This window comes from Xenopus tropicalis, chromosome 3 (assembly GCF_000004195.4).
Source record: "Xenopus tropicalis strain Nigerian chromosome 3, UCB_Xtro_10.0, whole genome shotgun sequence".
In the NCBI taxonomy this organism is placed as follows: Eukaryota; Metazoa; Chordata; class Amphibia; order Anura; family Pipidae; genus Xenopus; species Xenopus tropicalis.
Genome location: NC_030679.2, coordinates 55,096,244 through 55,116,952, shown reverse-complemented (window position 1 = coordinate 55,116,952; position 20,709 = coordinate 55,096,244). Strand labels below are relative to the sequence as shown.

Sequence of the window (20,709 nt, the reverse complement as noted above, 5' to 3'; positions counted from 1 at the left end):
CATTATGTTTCTCCTCAATTGTTTTTTGCAAAGTAGTTATGCACCAATCCAGAACATTACAATAAAGAATTAAAAGATTATATTAGTATACAAAGCATGGTTTCTAATAAGCTTTTTAGCTCATAGATATAAAGTCATTCCACCTTTTTTTCCCCCCAAGCACATGCATTCAGTATACACTGCATATATTTTTCTATAAACTGAACTATAACTAGTATGTTTTTGCATATATATTTTACACCTTAGGATAATGTCAAGCACAAAATCGGTTGTTACAAAAATTGATTTATAACATGATGAAAAAAAGGACAAAAATAAATTGGAAATATATTACATTCTCCTTTCTGCCCTCCTATCTCATACTTTTGTGGGTTTCCTTTGAGTACTCCAGTTACCTGGCTCCTAATAAAGGTAACTAAAATGAGTATCAATCTGATAGGGACAAGGGGGCAGGGATCGACGTGTATAATGTAAAATCTGTGAAGCAATACAAAACATATGGGTGCTATATAAATAAGAGAAGATAATAATCTGTCAGATATCTTCTTTAAAAATAGCTTTGGTATTAGTTGGGATTACTCCACGTGCTCAGGTGATAGGTTTGTCTCTTGGCCATTAACTTATCTTCTTCAAGCATTTGTAATTTAACTATCCTTCTTTGTTTCATTCAGTATTTTAGTTTTCTGTTCAGCACAACAGTAGGCATAACAAGATAGAAGAGTTTAATATTATTATTACATATGCAGGAGAAAGAAGGCAGGCCTTTGTATACTAGGAAATATAACCCAACAAATCACAAAGTCCTTATTTTAAATGGGGTGCACACAACAGAATGTGTTCATATTCATATACCTTGAATCTCAAATGTGTAAGGACTGCAGCACAACAGCAGTGCTTACAAATTTCTACTAGGAAACATGCAAACATAACAGTGTCTACAGTAATTTACTAACCCCCTACTTAGATTGTTAGCTCTACAGGACAGAGATCTCATTCCACAGGAGTTGCAGAGCTAAAATAAATAATACATAGTGAATCATTACAAGCAGTGACGTAACTACTAGAAGATACCTAGGTCCACAGGGAAATAAATAAGACATGAAACTTCTCATTAGTTAGTCCCCTATTTCTACTGGGTCCCCTAATATAACAGGTTCTACTTCTTCTATAGATTTATTTTATTAACACAACATCCTCTACACGCTTGCTACACAGGTTATAACTCCTCTACATATAGAGGAGTTATGTAGAGGATATATATATATATATCCTCTACAGCTTTACGCTCAGCCCCACTTGCTAAGCGTTTGGCACTCACTGAAACACAAAACTGGAGACACAATCGTACTGACAAATTCCCCGTACTTCTCCAAACATGAATAGCAAACTGCGCAGTTTGCGCCCTCATACTAAAGCAACAGTTGTTGCCGCAAATTAAAATCCCAACAAAACCAGCCGCAATAGCGAGTGACTCGACACCTGCCAAAACACCGCCTGACACCAACAATCACAGAGCTCATAAAGCGGAACCCTCGCCTATTTATATATACAATGTCCAGTGCGACGTCATGGAAAGAAGTACGTCAGAGCCAATTAGGCAAGAGGAATTGCCTGGGTGGGCGAGGCTTAGGAAGAAGGCCGGGTATGCGCGCACCTCCTAAGCTTGGTCCAGGGCGCGAACCAATGTCCAAGCGGAGACGCTGAAGAGGACGGAAACGTCACAACCCGGTGAGCGAGTGCCCGCTAAGCGTCGACCCGAATCACGTGACGCCCGGGGGCATATCGGTGAGGGGAGGAGTAGGCAGATCCGTTGGGAGGAGATTGAGGTAGTGGGCTGAAATAAAGAAATGAATAAAATAAGCAGGGGCGAGGAATAGAAATTAAATAAGCAAGAGGGCACCGTACTCATTGGGCATCCCCTCCTCCCGCACGCTCCTCCCAGCGCAGTGACATTGCCAGCCGGGTCCCAGAGGAGTTCCCTTTCTCGGCTGCCTGTTCTTAGTATGGGTGCGGGGGTGAGTTGGGTGCTTAGTGTGTGAGGCGCATGAGTGAGTGCATATCGGCAGCCGCACGCTCTTTTCTTCATCTTGGCGATTTTGTTCCACGGATTCTAAACTGCCTCCTGCTGCTGCTGCTGCTCGGATGGCTGCCTAGTCCCGCTCTGGAGGGAGGCCACTGGGATTGTACCAATTCTCCCTTTTGGTTTCAGTCAGGTCCCTTATCACCGGGGCTTCCCCTCCTCCTCCTCATCTCCTTGATCACCACTCCCCTGTCCCCTCCCTCTGCGCCCCCACCCCCCCCATCGCTCCGGCTTCACTCGCAGCTCCCGGCCACTGCCACCAACTGCCGCCTGCAAGTCAAGCACCCAGGGGCCGGGGAGGGGAAGACCATGCTGTGAGGGGAGCCAGTCCTGCTTCTCCGTCTGCACCGCCCAACTCAGGTAAGCGGCACCTAACGGAGCCAGTGGCCGCTAGGTCTCCTCCATATTTTTCTGCCCTTGTGCTTCTGGGCAGGTGCCCTGCTGCTCTGCCCTTTGCACTCCAGCCCTTCCACCTGTGGCAGAACCGTGGCTCTGAGCATTCATTCGCGGGGGTTGTAATTAGCTTGCGGAGCCGCAGGTGAAAGAGCTCTGCTTCATGGCTCTCTTGGTTTGTGAGAGAGAAAGCTAGCTCTGCACCAATCTCCAGCCTGCAGGGACAGGATTACAGGGCAGCTCTTGGCTCCTGCTGGATTGGCACCGGCCCTAGGGAGGACGTCATTTTATGTGAGTGGGTAACAAAGGGATATGCCTTGTGGGTGCCACCAGTTTCATTTCTTGGCATCCGGTACTTAATGTGTCTCTGCCCTGCTGTGACCTTGACTTCCCTCAGTAAAGAGGTTTGAGGGGAGCAGGCTTCTTGATTTTGCACCCTGATGGACCCCCCCCCCCTTCTACTGAATGGTAACAAAGATGCAAGAGCTGGATTAGTCTGTCTGCTTCCATCTGACAAAGGCAGATGAGTCTATGAGCCAGGATGGTGACAGGCAGTGCAAGCTCACAGCACCTTCCTGCACCTTGCAAGCTGTCACTTCATACTTGCCAGTATCTGAAATTCATTTCCAGGGACAGTTGGCTGATGTGCCATATGGGGCTCGCTGTAAGTGGGCATAGTGTGTGTGCCACCTGCCATATATGACAAATCTCATTTAGAAATCGTAGTTCAGTTCTGTTTAAAAAGCAAAATTTGCTAAATGGCATAGAGGGAGAACTGCCACCTAAATTTGCATTAAGGTAAGCATGAAAATTCATTTTCCTGCATTTAGGCAGTTTGTCGTGGAGCTGTCCTTTGTGATTTGGGAGTGTTGGTATCTATGTGCTCTACGCTTTGCCGTTTACATGGATTTATTTATGTTACTGAGCAGGGATATCCAACCTGTGGCCCTCCTTTCAGCACTGGCTCTTAGAGGTTGCAGGTATTGTAATACTAAAACAGTCATTCCGACATCCATGGTACAGAGCAACAGATTTATGTTATCAGTAAGCTGCTGATCTGAACCGCCTGTGCAAAGCATACTAGTACATCGCTCTGGAGATGCTATTTTTGCACTCGTAAATCCCTAATTGCAAGGCAAGTGTTAGATGATTAAACTGGTTATACTATGTATCTTTCATAGTTTGCTGTGTTTTCCTCTAGACTGTATTATAAGGGAAAAAAGGCTTAAAATATTGCTTAAAAAGTCATCAAAGCAGAGATGGTGTTTGAATGTTTTTGCATGTGTTGATTAAATATCTGGGATTATGACACCGGCTGCTTACTACATCAGAAGGCTAGCCTTCATGTGCTTTATTCCAGGGACTCTCCACTTTGAGTTGGACTTCCCCATCACATGGTTTATTTCTGCCAGAATGTAGTTTGTGTGACTTTGTGGTCTAGTTATATATGTCTGATCCGTAATATGCAGCCATGATGGACAACTGTCTTAGAACAATAAGATCTGTGCAATTGTTGTTACGCTTGCATTCCTTTCAGATATTTGTCCAGACTGCTTATAACTTGTGTATGTGACCTACTAAAAAAAGCCTGTTTTGTCATACAGAAAAAAGTTAAATGGTAATTTTTCGCAAATGCTCTGTTCTTCTGGATCATTAGACCAACACCATTCAATTTACCTCTTTGAAATCCTGTTTATAATTTTTAATTATTTTAAATGTTAAAGCAAAAGTATGTATGAAGTGTATGTATTTTGAAATAGTTCAGCAGCCCAAGGTCTTCCTTCAGTCTCTTTGCCTTTTAATCTAAAGGTCTCCCCCCCCCCTCCAATATTTCTGAAAGGCAAGCATGGAATGGGAGAGGTGAAGCCGTAGGCTCTGTAATCATGTAGATTTCATTTTAAAAATAGCGCAGAGGGATTTTCTACAAATTGCAGATTACAATCAAGAGGTCAAATGTCAGGAAGTGCCCAGTTGTAGAATTGTTGCCTGGGACTTAACAGTATTTCCCGAGTTTGTGTGGCTAATTTATTTATTTTCCTTATTGAAGTTGTCTCCTGTACTTATTCAGATGCTTTTTTCTCTGTCAGCCATTAATTCCTCAGGTGATCAGTTCTGGTTAGCTTTGATCTGTTGCCTTTGATGCTAGTCTTTGTAATCCTTGACTTTTTCTGTGGTGGTAGATTTAGTCCTTCAGAGTGGTTTTGATGGCACTTAATTATATATTGTAGTTTTAACATATGTCCTCATGAAGGGACCTGATTGCATAGTTGTTCCACTTTTATTGTTATATGGGAAATAAAAAGTACATTTCTGCTATCATTATCTTTGCAGGCTGACTTCTTTAAGCTAAGACTTTCCTTTTTAAAGGGTCCCTCCACAAATGTAGTTTGTACAATGTCATTCAAAGCAACTGCCCAGTATGGATATTAATTATACTTTAAAAGTGGTTTTGGAGTTTTTTAAAAAAAAAAAAGGTCATTGCTGTTAAAAGGAGTATCTAAATATTTATATTCTCTGCACTTCTGGCTCTGACTCCTGAAACAATATTGCAAGCCAAATTATTAAAACTAATATAAAAAGACCTGAAAGAGACCTTATTCTTTTTACATTGTTTAAAATTCAAATACAGAGAATAGAACAGAATGGCACTGTTTTCAATAGCAATTATAAAAATGAAATTAAAAAAAGTTTTTCGATATGCCTTTTTTACTGTAGTATAACAGCTGTTGTTTTGTTATGGAAAGTAGAGCTGATTTGTAAATGCCCAGGGACTTTTAGGTCTTCACCATAAAGAACACATGCCACCTTTAAAAAACAGCTAATTTATTATTACAAAGGAGTTGTAAAGAAGTGTCCTGGGCTTTGCATCTCTTTATATGGCTGCAGTTTGGGCATTGCTGGAGAAAATGCTTGTCCTCTGAGATTTAACTGTTCATATTTATACAGCTTTATGACTTGCATAAGGCACTGCTTACGTGTTAGTATATTTGTAAATAATTATCATTCACATAGGAGCATATATTTATATATCATATACATGCACACATCAGAGGGTAGTACTCCTGGCCTGTACCATTATGGAATAATTGCCTGGCTGAAATAAGTTTTAATTAAATAATAAAGTCTGTTCGAAAGATAGAAAGAGACCCACATTTTTTGGAACTGTCATAATGTTTTGCATTAAAGCTAATGGGAATGGATAGGTTTGTGGCACACTTAGGCATCTATTACTAAGTAATGGAAAGGTACTCATTTCAAATGATCTTCCTGCGAAGGAGCAATAAACACTCCTGTCTCCATTATCTGTAATGGGAGTTAAAGTGTTTTACTGTATAAATATATGAATACAGGTATGGGATCCCTTATCTGGAAACCTGTTATCCAGAAAGTTCCATATTATGGAAAGGCCTTCTCCCATAGACTCCATTACAACCAAATAATTCTAATTTTTAAAAATGATTTCATTTTTCTCTAATAATAAAAAAGTACCTTGTACCTCATCTCAATTAAGATATAATGATTCCTTTTTGGAGGCAAAACAATCCTATTTAGTTTATTCAATATTTAAACGATTTTAACAGACTTAAGTTATGGAGATCCAAATTATGGAAAGATACCTTATCCGGAAAACCCCAGGTCCTGAGCATTCTGGATAATAGGTCCCATACCTGTATATTCTTTACAGTACTCTTGGTAACTGTCATCTCAGTTTAAATTGGGATTTATTAACCACTAGGCCGAGGCCTAGTCAAATGATCCATGATGAATCCAGTGAAATTTTCTTCTGCTGCAGAAAAAAAAACAATTAAAATTGATGCATATTTATATATTTATACATATTGTTTGTAGTTGGTGCAGGAAGCGGTGTCTAGCCTCATGCCATGTGCCCACAAGCGGTTTTTTGCTGACCTCATTACTTGCCTTTCTTTCTACCTTTTTGTTACAGTATCCTTTTGTTTCAGAACAGTGTGGTTAGCTTGTATCGTGTTGCAAGTTAGGAACTTCTGACATCAGATGGTGTGTGACAGAAATAGAGCTGATGTTGCTTAAGAGGCCATTGATGTATATTCTAAATATCTTTGGTATTAATGGGCATGCACTTAAATAACAGTTTTGATGAAACTACCATTTATCCAGTCTGTTCTTTTTTTTGTTGTTTGACACCTTTGCTTAAATTTTTTTTCTGTATTTACCAATTGTGAATGTTTCATATGCCAGGAAAATAACATCACAATGATCTTGTAAGGTTATTTATTCTCTGAAACACTAGTTAACATATCCATATATATTTTATACACTATATATGTATATGTGTATATGTGTGTGTGTGTGTGTGTAGAATTGTTTGGTTTTTTTTTTTTCACATACAAACTAGTGTAAAACAGATATCCATGTAGTTGGTCAGGCATGCTTGATTTGTCTAATTGAGTTTATGCATTTTAAATAAACGGCACGATCCCCTGATATTTGGACTATTTTGGTTGCTGTCACCTTTTGTGTGCCACATGATTGTTGCTAAAGAGCAGACTGCAGTATGCCTCAGACTTAGTGATACTGATACTAAAAAACTACTTTTCAAAATATGAATGTAGGTTAAAAGTTGCCTATAGGTCATGTTGATGATTTTTCTCTAATAGGGCTGCTTTTGTAAGTAATTGCTATTTGAAGTTCCTAAACCTGACTTTTGCCAACCTAACTGTCCCTTCTCAACCTGTCGGTTATAGCTTCTAATGCTTATGGACTACTGCTGCACAAATATGGCATCCCCCCTCATAGAGGAACATGAGGATTGGATGTGTAATGTAAAAGCATTGGACAAACACTTAAATTATAAATGCAGGCAAAGACAATGTTATGACAGTTACAACTAAGGGTTTCATTTCTGGTATCAGTATCTCTTTAAGAATAATTAACAGTGAGTATGAGGTTTTGGTCACTGTTCACTTATTTCAATTCTTAATTGGGGTGCAGTGTCTGGCAGCCCGAGTTGTACAGAAATACATTTATTCATTTAGAGTTTGTATATTTTGATGAGAAATGAAATTACTTTAAACTTAACCTTGGCTCTTTAAGGAAAACAAACGCTTTTTTTAAAAAAACCTTTGTCTAATAGCCCCACTGCTGACCCCCAATGCTGCTCTGTAGATAAGAAAAAAAACTGCAGTGCAGCAGGGATGGTTGGCCACCTTCCTGAGCCACTTGTCATAATTTTCACAGTGACCTTTCTTTAGGAACATGCACAGTAGAAGCTGAGTTGGACCTGACTTAAATTGTGCTTGCTTCTAGTTGGCAATTGTTGGGAAAAGGGGATCAGGGGTTGCAGGGTGTTGCTTACCGACCCTATGGTGCTACTCTGCATTTTATGAATAGGCATGGAAAATAGGGCAGTAATGAGTGTCCACAGTGGTATGGCTCTAGAAAGGTCCTAGTGTTTTAAAAATATGGATGCTCTTATTTAAGATTGACCCCCAAACTTTGCTTTCATTTAATATTTGATTATGTTTGATATGGCTGCTTACATATAAAATTAGGAGTGAGCTGCCATAGAGCAGTCACATGGACATGAATTAAAAGGTAACTTTCCTAACCCCCTCCCTAACCACATCACCCAAACAGTGTGAAGCTCATTTGTTCCCCTGTTTCTGAAGTACAGAGCTGAGTAGCATTGTTGGGGGCTGTCTTTTTTTAGCCACATCACATTTGTTACAAGGTTTTTTTGTGGTGATCAGGGAGCAAAAGCATGCATTCTAAACTGTATAGTGGTCCTGACCCATTGCACATGCTTCTGTTTGCTAGTAACATTCATAGAGCCTGGTACATAAAGGTACTAATTCAAATATAGCTGCCCCCAATTTAGCTGTGCTTAGGGTGTCAGGAAGCGGAAACAGAAAACTTTGACCGTGTTGGAGTGATGCTGTTGGAGCAGGGGTCCAATTATTATTTTCTTTATACACTCTACATCATTGACTTCATAAAAGCTTAGGCAAATAAAGCACATAATATTTCATACAAAACAATAAAGCGATAGTGGCTCTTCAAATATCAAGATATGTGTTTTTGAAAACCAGATACTTAATCTAATGTCCTGTGATTGTACATTTTTAGGGCCATGTTCCACCAGGCATTTTCTACACTGGGTGAAGAAAAATTAGATTCCTTCTTGCCCAATATCAGCGTGCACTGAAAGGCACAGCATTGTCCTTTTAGTTCACAGATAGTATTGATTATGGGGCTAACAGACTGGTGCTGTGCCTGTCAATGCACACTTATGTTGGGGGAATGCTCTCCCCCTCCCCCGATAAAGAATTGTCAGGTGTGACATAGCTCTTAAGCTGGATGTTTATATAAAGTTCCCCTCATTTGATGTCGCCATCTTGAGCTGTCTCAATTGTTTATCCCTTGGGACAATGATCCGATTATAAAAAGGGCCTATACAGACCTGTCAGGGCTCGGGAGAGGACTGTGTCATTGGACCTTTTTGGTCCTTGCCAGACAGGGCTATCTAATAAGCAAAGATCTCTGTGTGCGCTGGCTGTGTTGAGCATTCTCTACAGAGTAGCCACAGCCTCATTATGCACAGGGGATGTGCATCTAGCAGCTGCAAATGTAATGCAGATTGATTCAGTGCTGCGTTATGTAAATTTGCATTATTAAGTTAGATTAATGGATCACTTAATGTCTGTGAACAGCAAAAACACTTTAAACTTTAAGATCACAGTCTAACTGGAATATAATGAAACTTTGTAGTTGCCATTTACAAATTTCCCCACCCTGGCTGTACTCTTCACAAATATGGGTTACTTCCAAACATTTGCTTTACTTGGAAGTACAGGTATGGGACCTTTTATCCAGAATGCTTGGTACCTGGGGTTTTCCAGATCTTTCTGTAATTTGGATCTCCATAACTTAAGTCTGCTTAAAATCATTTAAATATTGAATGAATCCAATAGGCTTGTTTTGCCTCCAATAAGGATTAATTATATCTTAGTTGGGATCAAGTACAAGGTACTGTTTTATTATTACAGGGAAAAAGGAAATCATTTTAAAAAATTAGAATTATTTGCTTATAATGGAGTCTATGGGAGATGGCCTTTCCTTAATTATGAACTTTCTGGATAACGGGTTTCCCGATAAGGGATCCCATGCCTGTATATATTGAGTGAAATAGAAATTCAGTAAAAGGTACAAAGTTTGCCCATAGGAGAAAATATAATGTTTGATTTTAAATGGGAGACCAGAAAATGCTGTAGGGCTCTGTGCTCATTGAGACCCCCTAAGCATTTATCTACACTGACTTTCCAGGGGTATATCTTATGTTGCTCCCATCTTACACATGGGTTTTCCCTGTGCATATTGATTGTGGGATACATCACTTACATCATCATTACAGGGCTTCTGGAAGCTAAAGGTGCCCATACACTATAAGATCCGCTCGCTTGGCGATGTCGCCAAGCGAGCGGATCTTCACCCGATATCCCCACCTACGGGTGGGCCATATCGGGTAGCAAGGGACTTAAAAAAAAAAAAATCCGATCGTTTGGCCCCAGGGCAGTCGGTTCGGGACCGCATCAACGAGCCGATGCGGTCCCCGATCCGACCGGATTTTCTAACCTGGCCGATCGAGATCTGGCCAATTTCAGGCAGCTCTGTTCTGCCTATACACGGGCCGATTAGCTGCCAAATCTGTCCAAGGGACCGATATCGGCAGCTTTAGTCGGCCCGTGTATGGGGACCTTTACCCAGAAGCTTCTGGAAGCTTACCCAGTGGTTCTTCCACCACTTTAGCTTATAGTACACATAGCAATTTGCAGTGTTTGCCCAATGCAGTTTTCCATACCTAAAATGCTACAAATGACCTGCCATCTTCCCTTACTAATATCAATGCCTAAATATATAAAACAATTCATGTAAATCTGAAAACTGATGGTCAAAACGGTAATTGTGCTAAGAGCCTTAATATTTAGGGCTCACACAGATACTTTCATCTGGAGTGAAAATAAATACAGGTATCGGACCCCTTATCCGGAAACCCGTTATCCAGAAAGCTCTGAATTACGGAAAGCCTGTCTCCCATTGACTCCATTTTAATGAAATAATTCAGAATTTTAAAACTGATTTCCTTTTTCTATGTAGAAATAAAACTGAACCTTGTAATTGATCCCAACTAAGATATAATTAATCCTTATTGGATGCAAAACAATCCTATTGGGTTTAATTAATGTTTTATTGATTTTTTAGTAGACTTAAGGTATGGAGATCCAAATTACGGAAAGACCCCTTATCCAGAATACCCTTGGTCCCGAGCATTCTGGATAATGGGTCCTATACCTGTATATATGTGTGTGTGTGAATATACATGTTTTCTTTTCTGTGGTTGCGGTGAGAATGCAGAACTTCTGTTCTTTACATGCTTACATACGTGTGCTAATTTTGCTTTCCTCTGCCTTCTTTGGTGGATTGGGTGGGGGGGGGATGAATGTAGTTACTTCTGGGCAATAAAGTCTAAGAGGTCAGGCAGACTAACAGGTCACTAAGGTTAGGTTCTGAACTTTGGCTCCAACTATCAGCTGTAGGAGCAGACAAGATAGCTAAACCTTTAGCTACACTTATAAAAGCCCTATAATACACTCTTTCATACTTTTTTTTCAATTCCATTTTTATTTGTTGGCACCTGAACTATTGGGGGTTTCTTCTATCACAAGATAAATTTTCTTTTTGCCAAGACGAATGCTGTAGTTGCTGGACAAAATGCTTGGCCTAGGTCCTACAGTCGGCCTGTAGGCTTCAGAAATACCTTGGAGGCTGCCTCCAGGGTGCATCATCCAGCAGTATGCAAGCAGTTTTTTATACAGGCCACTTCCTTCAATACCGCAAATAATAGTCCTACATATACTATCTTAGTTGGTAAAATAAGCAAATTTCCCTATTTGATTTGTATGTTGTAGCTATATTAAACAGTATACTGTGGTATCATAACTCTTCCTCGGATTGTATGTATTTATAATGAGATGTTTTAATCTCCTGTAAACTCTCTTTATGAAAAGCTACACATCACCTGCTTTATGCTGTGATAAATTGCTGATATGGATACATAGTACTTCCTAGGGTGGCTAGTAGTCTTGCATTGGACCTCAGCCCTCCTTCTCCAGTCAGCACATGTGAGGACTGTTTTGCGTGCACCAATCTGGAAAAGAGGGGTACAAAGTAGCAAAGTTTTTCCACACATTTCTTGGCATGATAATGGGTGTTTGTCTATTTTATTATAGATTTTCCTGTTGCTGAAGAGACACTGAGGCAAATCATAAGATACTGCAGGTCAGGTACTATAGATAGGTCACAGAACTCAAACGTACAGTGTCTGACTGTCTGCCATTTTTTAGGTAGTAGGAATATCCTTAAAGTTCTTCCACGTGCATATTTTGGGCAACTGTTGCTTTCAAACATGGCAGGAGACAATCACCTTGTACTAGTGACTTTAGGAGATTGTCATAGCGATCCCGGGGTTAGGGGTGTAAGGGGTAATTAAAAATGTAGGTTAGCAAGGTGCTGGATTAAAAGTGTTAAATTACTGTTATGCTTTGGCCACATAAAGACTCTGGAAGTTGTAGTACAAAAGCCAATAGGCAGGCAATAGGCAATGTGCTGGCACTGCTGGATGATGGTAGAAATACCAGTTTATAGGGTAGTGGGTAAATATAGCAAAAAAAAAAAAGTATCTGTACTACAGTTGCTCATATATGCCATTATGTTAAGATATTTGAAAATGTTTTTAGTAGTAGTTAATCTAAAGCAAAAGTATCTAGGTGACCCAGGAAAAGTACACATTTTATTGAATCATGTCCAGACACACACCTTGAGAGCCTCTCAAGAATAGTTGGGCTAATCAAACCCTGGTGTGATCTCAGCACACATAATCGAGGTGTAAAAAAAAAAACACGCTGGTGCATGACTCTTATCAGCACCTGTATGTGTGGGCATTGCCAACCTGGAACTGGGCAGGGCTAAGTTTAAAAATGAAGAAAAGAGGGAGATGGTGGTACACATGATATATCCTGTTTCATTTCTTTCCTTTTGCTTCCTTTTCACCCTTGATTCAGAGTTTTCTTGGCTCTTTTTTCTCCTTTACTACAGTTGAAAAGGACATTAGACAAGCAGCTGTAACAGTTTTAGAATATTTTTGCAGGTTTGGGATATATTAACACATTATTCGGCAAGCTCATATACAGGAACAACAGTCCTATTAAACAAATCTTAATTTTTAATTTTCTTTATCTGTTGTAATAAAACATTACATTGTATTTCATGGTAGCTTAGATGAGTAAATCCACGTTGGTAACAAAGTTGGTGACATGTTGATGGAAAAGCATTTTTGTTTTTTTTATGTTAGTTGTAATGTTTTTTTTAGTATCCTTGGCTATGGCAATACGAATTATTGAATTACCTCTATACAGAAAATCCCATGTCTCAAGCTTTCCAGATTTTTGATCCCATACCTGAACCTTTATTTAGTGATGTCCGAATTCAGATATTATAATGTACTGTACTCTAATTATGTATGACTGTTTCAATATCATATCCCTTGGGTATTATACAGTACTGCCTATTTAAATCATGTTACCTCCCTTGTGCTATAAGGTAGCTGTTTAGTAAGGCACCTTAATGGTGTTGACTTCCAAAATGCATATGTGGTTGTCGAGCTCAACAGATGCATGATTTCATTGCTAAAGAGAACCAGCTAGCAGGCCTAGATCTTGACGTGGTACCACCCTATGCTCATGGCCGCATTGGTACCCCTGACGCCCTCCACACAGCTAAATAGTTAGAACTGAATGCAGATTTCCTGTTGTGCACTAAAACTATGCGTCACTGTAACTTTAATGGAAAAGTGTTGGACAGCAGATGGGACCTGTACTAATCATACCTGGTAAAAAAACGTAAATAAACTGTTGCTTATATAATAAAGATGTTTCAGACCAGACTAAAATGGACTGCATTATATAGTCAGGTAAATATTAACAGTCACTCTGGTCTGTGTTAATAATTCAGGTAACTGTGTGGATGATGGGGAATTCGATACAGCTAACACACAGTATAAATCTTTTAGTTCAAAACCTGTTCTCTTTGGTATATAATAAATATATAAAATAAATATATATATATATATATATATATATATATATATATATACTGGAGGTTTTTTAAAAGGATGCTGAAGATCAGTTTACTTAAAATACAATTCATTATTGTTTTATGCTGTTAAATATTCAGCTTTTTTATTTACTCATCAACTTCAATTTCATATGTCTCCTAAAAGAAAACTAAACCCTGAAAGTTAATATATATATTTTTAATTTCAGTATATCTTGGCAAATTTTAAAATGCTAATACAATTAAATTGAAACAACAGCGCCACCTGCTGGTCAGTTCTGCAGACTGTGCTGCTACAATATAGAAAACTTAAAAGCAGAAGAGGGAATTCTTCTGATGTTGCCCTGCTTAGGAAAGGAAAGAGAATCCAGCTGATGGAGTTGTTTTAATTTCAGAATATTATCAGTGTAAAAACTGTTAAACCTGAAATCTAGAAAGAAATTATGTAGATTGCAAAAATGTCTAGAACACGTCTGTTCACGTTAATATAAAAACAAAATAAGTATGACAAAACAAATAGAAATTTAGAAAATCAATTATGAAGATAGGCAGGCACTCCGGATTGTTTGTTGTAAAAAAGTACAAAATAGTAGAAAAATGCAGCCAGTAGAAAATAATTAATTTAAAAAAGTATAAATTTTATTTTATCCATATGTAAAAGCAAATAGCCTTACGCATTTCATACCATAGGGTACTTAGTCATAGGCTGAATGGTCTGGGGCATGAGCACCTGGACCCACCGTCACTGTGGGTAAGAGTTATATATCCACCAAAAAGTGTGATCACATTTTAAATAGAAATTTACATTTTTGCACATATTCCTTGTGTTTCGTATTGTAATTTGGCATAATTGTACATAATACAGTGAGATGTGTATCACTTTGCATGGCCACATGCAGTAACATGTGTATTTGCTACACTAATAAGTATTTGCATTTATAGTACACTTATTTTACCATGAGACTACTGGTGTTTATGTCCTGGCCTGAGCCAATTGGTAGTCACAATCTCTAAATTATGGATTAACTATGGCAGTGATCCCCAGGGCTGTGGAGTCGGAGGCAATTTTGGGTACCTGGAGTTAGAGTCGGCAAAAAATGAACCGACTCCTACTAAATTTAAATGGGAATAAAAAAATAAATAAAAATAAAGCAAGTTTAAATGTCCCAATTCACAAACAGTCATAATTACTTCTCTGCTATAAGAAAAAAGCCCAATGCACGCAGTGCATAAACGAACACGTTGAGTGACCATGAAGCATGCTTTTCATTGACTGTATGAATGTATAAATACATTAGCATATTAAAAACAGAGGAGTCTTGGAGTCAGAGTCGGAGTTGGAAGTATCAGAAACTGAGGAGTCGAAGTCGGAGAATTTATCTACCGACTCCACAGCCCTGGTGATCCCCAACCAATAGCTTGTGAGCAACATGTTGCTCACCAACCCCTTGGATGTTACCCCCATTGGCCTCAAAGCAGGTGCTTATTTTTGACTTTCTGGCTTAGAGGCAAGTTTTGGTTGCAAAAAAACAAAAACAGATGTACTGCCAAGCAGTGCTTCCTTTAGGCTTCCAGTCCACATAGAGGCTACCAAATAGCCAATCATAGCCCTTATTTGGTACCCCCAGGTAAATTGTTTCATGCTTGGGTTGCTCCCCAGCTCGTTTTAAATGTGTATGTGGTTCACTGGTAAAAAAGGTTGGGGACCCCTGAACTATTGTATGTAGTGGAAGCTGTGTTATGAGGTTACCCTATGGGACTTTGTTGGTGTGGCCAACATTGGTTAATGGTGGCTTAGTCCCTACATGACCTGTGTGGTGCTGGGCAATCAATGCCTATTAGATTCCTTCATTCCAGCCACATGGAGCTGCCAGCATTTGTGACTTCCTCTCTCTGGAAGGTTTAGTAACACCTCAAAGCTCCAATCATGCTAATACAATCAACACCTCACCTTTGTAAGATCCCTGATCCCATGCTGGTTATGATAAACAGCTTATGCTGATTGGAGCAACATTCCAGGGTAGTCATTCTGAATTGAGAAAGCCAGTTGGATGACTGGTGAAACATCTTTAAGAAAAAATAAACACAGCAAGTCCAGTTGATTTGACTTATTACTACAGATATACCATGACCTGGATGAATGAGAATCTTCACAAACAGCATTAAAATGTCTTTTGTAGATTTGTCTTATTTGGCTGTGACAGCAGCTCCCACCCTGCTGTTTTGCACGCATTATGATGTAAGTAACGGGCAATATATACAGATGTGTAATCGATTCTTTAATAGGTCACTTATTAGGATATTAATTATTTGTTGGTTAAGTTTTCATTCAGAACACATAGCTTTCGATTATTTGCAGAAGATTATTTGACTGCTGTGATATGAGTATGTAATGGCAGCGGTTTGTAGGAAGGTTGGTATTGTTTTTCAAAGAAATGTGAAAACCCTACTGCAGGTATGGGATCCATTATCCGGAAACCCATTATCCAGACAGTTACGAATTACGGAAAGGCCTTCCCCATAGACTCCATTATAAGCAAATCACTTTGATTTTTTAAAATGATTTCCTTTTTCTCTGTAATAATAAAACAGTACCTTGTACTTGATCCCAACTAAAATATAAGTATTTCCTATTGGGTTTAATAATGTTTAAATTATTTTTTAGTGGACTTAAGGTGTGGAGATGCAAGTTACAGAAAGACCCTTTATCCGGATATCCCCAGGTCCTGAGCAGTCTGGATAATGGGTCTCCTACCTGTACCACATAAGAGATTTTAGAAACATGTATGCATGTATTTTTGGTATGCTGTGAGCCAGCATGATAGAATAATGAAAAGCAGAGGCATCTTAAGACAGCAACATAGTAATGTCCCCCTGATTTTTGCGGCGCGATTTCGCGCAAATCGCCGAAAAAGACTCGCGAGTCTTTTTCGGCGACTTCCGGAAATCGCCCCGCCGCGTCTGCCATCCCGCCGGCGACTTACATGTTCGCCGGTGGGATGGCAGGGCTAGGCAACTCGGGGAGATTAGTCGCCCGCGAACAGGGAGTTAATCGCGGGCGACTAATCTTCCCCGTGTGCCAGAGCCCTAAGTTTTACATTTTTTGTAAACTTGAGGTATCTGCTTATCTTATCTGTTAACCTTTAGATTCATAGAATTCTGGATAATAGATTCCATACTTGTGTAAAAGCTTAATAGTTAACAGATACTTACATTTTTCAGCTGAGTATTAAAAGAATAAATGTTTTATGCTAAATAAAAAAACAACCACCTGCACTTCCAAAGTGATTCAGCACATCAACTCCCTTGGCAGATGCAGTTCATCCAACACACTGTGTTCTGCCTGATAAGATAAACAACAAATGCTGTCAAAGAGCTAAGATATTTATTTGCTCTTTGTAAGGGCTTGGGCACATGGGTTGTCTTGAGTAGTACCTAATCTTTGAATAATCTAAAGCAGTCAATGTATAGGGCTATATCACATAATGTTGAATTAATGTAATATTTGTTGTCTTTTCAGACATGTGTAAAGGTCCCCATACACTTCTCCCCATATCTCTTTCCTACGGGTGGGCGATATCGGGACAATCCAGGGTAATTCCAAACGATCGAATTATAATGACGGGCATAGGTAAAGTCGGTACGGGGACCGCATCGGCTTGTTAGATTTTCTAACCTGCCCGACTGAGATCTGGCTGATTTCAGGCCAGATATTGGTCGGGCAGGCCCGTTGGAAGTGCCCATACACGGGCCGATTAGCTGCCGAATCGGTCCAAGGGAGCGATATTGGCAGCTACTATCGGCCCGTGTATGGGCCCCTTAACCCTAATTCAGTAATTCCCAGACAGTGTGTTTCTTGGCATATTGAACTATGCCTCACACATTACCTAAACATGCGCTATTTTCTTATTGTTGTAAATGTCGTTTAGAAGAGATCCACAATTATATATTTTAATCTTTGAATTCTGTTTCCTGTTATAGCCATTTGTTGTACCCTTGTAATGTAATATATTTCTATTTGTTTTTACTTATGGTTTAGCCATCCTATTATAATCTATAAATGAGGTCACTTTAAAGTTATATTTGAATTTCTAAAACTCCATTTTTGTTCTTTAGTCTGATTGCACCTCCATTTATAAGTAAAAAATGCTTATTTTTTCTTTACATTATAGACATGCCTTTAAAGAGGCGTGTATCTGTCATAGGGCAACACTGCAGACCTTTAAATAATGGAGTTTAACAAAGTATTCTGCCTTCTTCTAGTGTCTCAAAGGAGAAGGCATCAACACTTTGGAAATGAACAGTATCATCTAGACAGATGGTAGCAAATGCATCTGCCAGCAGCAAACACTATTTGAGTCATCATCACACATACTTGTATAACAGATGGAGTTGCTGGGTAGAAAATTGGTATGGTATACTAAATTCTGCCTTTCGACTACATGTTAAATAAATCTCTTAAACCATTTGTTCTTTGTTCAACGTAAGGGGTAACCTAGTGGAACAACATATGTTGAATCATACACAAAATGTAATAATAATCTTTATAAAAAGAGAGAGAAATCATTTATCAGTGAATGCAAATGGAAAAACAGCAGCCTGGAAGTGATCCAGTAATCTGCTTTTTCATTCCATAAAACAGAACTGGCAGGATAACTTTATCCTTTGTGATGTATTGGAATTTTTGTGCACAGTCATATAAATAAAGTTTGTCATTACTTGTTTATCATTACTTGTTTTAAAGTGCCTAATTTCATGATTGGTGCATTGGTTGGCCTCATTAAAGTCTGTGATTCAGTTTAGCTTTGGATTAATTGTAGTAACTGCATCCTATTCTCACTCTTACTTTTTGCTATCTGCAACTATGTACGTAGTATGTGTGTATGTTTGTAGACGGTGGACAAAACACTAACACTAAGGGGCAGATTTATCAAAGTACGAATTTGAATCCTGAAATGGGAAAAATTCGAATTAAATACGAAAATTTCTGATGATCGGAAATGTCACGAAAATGCTTACGAAAAGATTGTAATAGTCATGATAATATCATATTGGCGATCTGAAAGTCACAAAATTTTCCTATCCGAACAATCGTAAACGGCAGGAAAACCTCTCTGACTTTGATCCTTCTGTGCATGTTTTTGGATGCTTCCCATAGGACTCAGTGGCACTCTGCAACTCCAACCTGGCCCAAGGAAAGTCATGATACCAAAGCTTTAATGAATCTGAAACTTTCGTATTCGTTGCGACAAATATGATTTTGTTGCGCAAATTGTCGCAAAGTACGAAAAAGTCGCAAAAAATACGCACAGTTCGAAAACTTTTTTTATTCGGAATCAATCGTACTTTTATGAATGTGCCCCTAAATGAAAAATGAATTTCACAACATCCCAATGAAAAGAGCAGCGTTGTTTTTTACATTATTATTCAGTGTAAATGTCTGATATAAAGAGGTCTGGTAATCAGTAGGCAAATTGTCAAGGGTATTGGACTAAAATTGATAACGTGCCAACCAAGGTATAATCTGACAAAAGGCAAATCCAAAGTTCAGTGTCAAATCCAAGTTCAGTGATGGGGATACTGATACTATGATGTGAGAAAAAATTATTTACACCTGAAAACTGACATATTTAGTGAGATTGACATTGGCATAAGGGATTATTTTTCATTATTATTTCATTTCATTATTATTATTTCATTTCGTACCTCGTTTTTTGGTTCACAGGGTTCTAACTGTCTGTATAGCTTTATTTATGTCATAGCAAATGAATTTATGTTTCAGTACTGCTTTTTACACCTTACATTCATGCCCGGACTGGCAATTTGTGGGCTCTGGCAAATACCCGAGGGGCTTCTGTAAGATGCCATAGACAGTCACTATTTGTTGGGGGACTCTTTGGGTCTCTGTGTACTTAAAATGCCAGGGCCAATTTGAATCCTTCCAGGCCTGTGTACATTGCATTTTTTTCTTTGTAGATGTTTATTTAATCCTGGTACTGTTAAATTTTGTATAAGATGTCTGTTTGCAAAAATGTGTTTTTTTTTTTTTTATATGTAGTTGCTATTTAAGCTGGCCATACACGCATCAATAATATCGTACGAAACCTCGTTTTGTATGATATTCGGTGCGTGTATGGCAAGTCGGTGAGTCGACTGATATCGCAGGAGGCTGCTGATATCGGTCGACTCGCCAATTGGGCCGATTTAAAGATTTTGTTCGGGCGCCATAGAAGGCGCCTGAGCAAAATCTGTCTTTGGGGCTGAATCGGCAGAAGGAGGTAGAAATCTATTGTTTCTACCTCCTTATCTGCCGTTTCAGCCCTGAACGGTTAGTGGCGCATTGTACGATCTTTCGTGCGACCGATGGTCGCACAAAAGATCTAAAATCGCCACGTGTGTGGCCACCTTTAGACCTAAAATTTTGAGCTCTTAGCTTATAGTGATAAGTGTATATGATGTAAAACATTCATAAACTTTATTTAGATTTAAAGGAATCAATAGGCTTTCAGGTTTTCCATGTAGTATTATTGTTATTGCTTGTATGAGGTTAGAGGTGTAACATTACAGTGATTTTTAACTGCATGGCCTATAATGCATCTCCCCGATTTTACACATACTTTGTCATTCTGGATCCTGGAATTACACACAGGAAAAGATATTGAATGCAATTGGATAAGATATTGGATGCAATATTTTGTAGACTGCAAAAGTTACATACATTGTTTAGCCTTTAGATTCATATTATATCCATACTTGTGATTTTGTTTAAGTACTTGTTAAAGCTGATGTATACCTAACTGATATAACAAACTGCACATCAATAATTTTTGGTTATAATTATGTGGATTTTATCTTCAGCAGCAAACAGTATTTAAAGGTATTGATTGATCTGATTCGCCCGTAACGAGCAGTAACAACCAATTACCATTATTAAAATTTTGTCAACCCCCAAAATAATTTTTTGCCTAATAAAAGATAACTTTCCAATGTGAATTTATTGAATGTTATTTATAAATGTAATTGCTATTGAAATCAGCATATGCTGAACTCCTGGTTGTTACTTTTTAAACAATGTTGCAAGTGCCAGG

The 20,709-nt window shown here is 38.8% G+C and overlaps 1 protein-coding gene across 10 annotated transcripts in view; it reads left to right on the top strand.

Annotated features, from left to right (window-relative positions):
- The first annotated feature begins 1,383 nt into the window (after positions 1-1,383).
- The window catches only part of atp2b1 (ATPase, Ca++ transporting, plasma membrane 1), an 88,864-nt gene continuing 69,538 nt past the window's right edge, over positions 1,384-20,709 (top strand). Inside the window, exon 1 of one of the 10 annotated variants that reach the window (XM_031897586.1) lies at positions 1,384-2,440. The gene's annotated coding sequence lies outside the window, so the exon portion shown is untranslated. 10 annotated transcript variants of the gene reach the window in all.